At 43.5% G+C, this 4,367-nt stretch overlaps 1 pseudogene; it reads left to right on the forward strand.

Moving 5' to 3' along the window:
• Positions 1–1,007: 1,007 nt before the first annotated feature.
• Positions 1,008–1,674, forward strand: LOC114696841 (annotated as a pseudogene).
• Positions 1,675–4,367: the final 2,693 nt, after the last annotated feature.

The following is a 4,367-nucleotide window of genomic DNA, read 5'->3' on the forward strand; positions in this document are numbered from 1 at the left end:
TTGTGCATGTGCATCCATCCTCTTTCCTGGGTGAGTAATGACAATTCCAGAAACAGAGTAAAAGCTGTACAGTGGGGTTATAAATTATAAATGTACTGCCTCCTGTCAACATTGTATACTTCTATTTGATGATTTCTGTGTCAAACATTATATGGAAATGTTTCCAAATATTTTCTGTATTAACTGTGAATGAATAGAACAAAATAAATTGCCTGTAATGGAAAAAAAAAAAGCTGTACAGTATTAAAATTTTAGAGCTTGTATTTTCATCAACTTCTCCATCAAACTTCTTGCTCATCATAAACTAGTTGGTGGGAAAAGAATTACAGAGATGGGAGGTGATGATATCCAGACACTTTACATGTTCCCACTCTAATAAAACATTTTCATTCATTAAAAAGGAACTTGAAATTTTATTTGTATTATGTGTGTGTTTTGCCTACATGTATGTAAATGTACTAGGTATATGCCTGATTCCTACCAAGGTCAGAGGAGGGTGTTGGATGCCTTGGAACTGGAGTTATAGGTGCTTATGAGACACCGTGTGAGTGCTGGGAATTGAACACAGGTCCTTTTGCAAGAGCAAAAAGTGCTCTTAACCACTGAGCCAACCTTTCAGCCCCCAGCATTTTAAAATCTAAATGTACTGGACATCATGAGATTATGAATAAAATCTTGGCACTGCTTCTGAACATTGCTTTTATTGGAGAGGGATTATAAAAAGGAAAATATAATGTGGGGTCCCATAGATCAGCTTCTCAAACTCTATACTAAAGGACCAGTTAAAAACAACTCTCTGGGGTTCCGCATTTCGGCTCTCTGGAGTGTGGGAGGCAGATCGGCCGGACTCTGCGGACTCTGCGGTGTGTGCTGGTTCGAGGCGGCTGGACCCCAACCCCAAGACCGGGCCCTGAAGCTTGGGCGGCCCTGCTTAGCCGCGGACTGCCCTCCGCTTCCCAAGCCAAGTCTGACTGGGGCGGGGGCCGTGGCCCCTTGGGCTAGCGAGGATGAGCTTCCTCTTCAACAGCCGCTCTTTGAAAACATTCAAACCAAAGAAGAATATTCCTGAAGGCTCCCATCAGTACGAACTCTTAAAACATGCAGAAGCCACTCTGGGAAGTGGCAATCTGGAGCAAGCTGTCATGTTGCCAGAGGGAGAGGACCTCAATGAATGGATTGCTGTTAACACTGTGGATTTCTTCAGTCAGATCAACATGTTGTATGGAACCATTACAGAATTCTGCACTGAGGCGAGCTGCCCAGTCATGTCTGCAGGTCCCAGGTATGAATACCATCGGGCAGATGGCACTAATATTAAAAAACCAATCAAGTGTTCTGCACCAAAATACATTGACTATTTGATGACTTGGGTTCAGGATCAGCTTGATGACGAAAAAACCCTTTTCCCTTCGAAGATTGGTGTCCCGTTTCCCAAAAACTTCATGTCTGTGGCAGACTATCCTGAAGCATCTCTTCAGGGTTTACGCCCATATTTACCACCAGCACTTTGACTCCGTGATGCAGTTGCCAGAGGAGGCCCGCCTCAACACCTCCTTTAAGCACTTTATTTTCTTTGTTCAGGAGTTTAATCTGATTGATAGGCGTGAGTTGGCACCACTTCAGGAATTAATTGAGAAGCTTGGATCTAAAGACAGATAAATGTTTCTTCTAGAACACAGTTGCCCTCTCGCTCTATCTACCGCTAGCACTCTCTCTTTGCTGTCTGGTGTGGACTAGTGATACTGACTATAAGAAAGCAGGATCAAAAGACCCATTGTTGTCTGCAGAGAAAATTGTCCCAAAGGTAGGTTGGCCAGATAGCTTCAGAACAAGGCCTGTATGGCACAGCCAGATTGGAGGTGCTGTGTGGCCACCCGTCCTTTAGTGTCCTCTGTTGTAACCTTAGGTTAACCTGTAGTTTGTTGCTGATCTTTTGTTCAAGAAAGTGATTGAAGCCGCAAAACAAACAAACAAAACAACTCTCTGAGGCAGAGAACTGGCTGAGGATAAGAGCACTTCTCGCTCTTGCAGAGAACCACAGCTCAGTTCCCACAACTCACATTGGGTAGCTAACAACCACCTTTAAGTTCAGCTCCAGCAGATTCGATACCTCTTGTAGCTTCCACAGGCTATACATACCCACAAATAAAAATAAATCCTTAAGAAATTATGAATTGGCCGGGCGGTGGTGGTACACCCTTTAATCCCAGCACTTGGGAGGCAGAGCCAGGCGGATCTCTGTGAGTTCAAGGCCAACCTGGTCTACAGGACAGGTACCAAAATTACACAGAGAAACCCTGTCTCAAAAAAATAAATAAATAAAATAAAATAAAAAATAAATGAATCAATTGTGTTACATTTAGAAAGCAATCAGCAATTCACACTTTTCCACCTTGTCATAGAATGGGACTTTGGAGATCACTGGTCTACACTTTTGAGTGACACTGTGGTAAATCAGGTGTGGCTACTCCACATTTGAGTAGCTCTGAAGTTCATAAGAGCCACCGCATAGACCACTATGGTGAAGGGCTCCGAGCAGCAGGGGCTGCATTTTGGCGAGTTTGTGTGTGTGTGTGTGTGTGTGTGTGTGTGTGTGTGTGTGTGTGTGTTAGGGGGGTGTTGAACCTGCAGAGAGGCAAGCAGAAGCTGGCTAGTGTAGGAAGGCTGGTGCCATGGCTCCAGGGATTGATCTGACAGGGGTGAGGGAACGAAGAAATGACAGACACACAGGAAAACTGGGATGGGAAAACTGGGCTCCCTGATGGAGAAACCTCAGCAACCCGCAATCTCAGTGTCTTTATTGTTCACAGCTGAACATGAGGCAGGTTTTTGCACATGAGGAGAAAGGTTATTGTATGCACCTGAACAAGGAGGCAGGTTTGACTGATCTTGGTAGGCATAGAAGTCTCTGTAGGGTATCAGTCTTCAGACCATAAACATGGGATGGGTGTGAGAAGGCTGGAAGTTTTCTGCACTCACTGTTAATATTCACACTCAGACCCCAGGAAGGTTTTGCCACCATGCCGAGCTTCACCCAGGGAAGGCTTAGCCATTCCAATGAGGCTGAGACACTGGTCCTTGATATGGGCATGGCCCATGTCAACAATACACATTCACTCAGGACTTCACTGACTTTCCTACAGGCTGGGTTTTATAAAGCAGCAAGAAAGAGTACTGAACTAGGTCACACAAACACACGTAAAGGTTGAACATTTTGGCTTCAGTGTTAAAGACAAATTATAGAGAATTAAGACAGGGAGACTCATTGGGAGGCTGGAGGACTGAAATTTATGCAAAAACCTTCAATCAGGGGTTTTTGTTTTTGTTTTTAAGTAGAAACCTTTTAAAATTGCTCAGTATCCATTCCTTCTGAGGACTTCTGTTCCACACCAATCAGACGTACTCTGTTTATAATCTGAAATTTGAGCATTATAAAACTTCTAACTTGATTGTTCCTGCTTTAATAATTGACACCAAATTGTAGCCTCTACTTGATTTGGTTCCAAGCCACTTCTCTAAAGTTACCAACAGATTCTGTGAGTTTCTAAGTCTTTTAATAATTCCCTTGTTTATTGGGCAGAGTAAGAAGATTCTCGTGTACACGCATACAAGGGATGTCTGACCAGAATCTTGCACTCCTCTTACAGGACACATTAAACCAGAAGGCATTCATCAGAGATGTAGGGTTAGTGGAAATGTTTAACAAGAGAATCCTTGGTTTTAGAGCTGGTTACATATTAAGGCGATTACTACATTGAGGAGGGGCTCTCATTATATGGTAATAGAAGTGTTCCCCCACTTAAAAAACAAAAACAAAACAAAAACCCCAGCTCATCTGTTCAGTTTAGACTCAAGTGGTAGATCCAGTTATTGAGTTGATTGGACCAGAAGAGTTCTGACCTAGTCAGGGATCAGTCATTTGGTGGATTATTTGAAGTCACTCTTGGAGAACATTGGAGGAAGTAGGTCACCGTGGGTGTGCTCCTGAGCGTACAGCTTGTTCCTGGCTACTTCCTGCCTCTCCCTCTGCTTTCTGGCCACCAGCAAGTCAGGGGCTCTGTTCTAGCAGCACCACAGCCTACAGCCATGGTGTTCTGTCTCACCAGAGGCTCTTGTGTGCCTGTCACAGCAATGAAGCCTTGATGAACACAACCCTGGAAAATCCAGTCTGGGCTCCATCTTGTTATATTCTTGGACTAATCCCTAATCTCTTAGTGAGTCAGCTTCCTTCATGGGGTTAATAATAGTACTTGCCTCAAACAAATGTTTTAAAAGTAAATGTTATTAATAGATGTTAAGTACTGAGAGTAACTCATATAAGTAACGACCCAATTTATATGAGCTTATAACTATTTCTGAGACATGGA

This window comes from Peromyscus leucopus, chromosome 8a, assembly GCF_004664715.2.
Source record: "Peromyscus leucopus breed LL Stock chromosome 8a, UCI_PerLeu_2.1, whole genome shotgun sequence".
NCBI lineage: Eukaryota > Metazoa > Chordata > Mammalia > Rodentia > Cricetidae > Peromyscus > Peromyscus leucopus.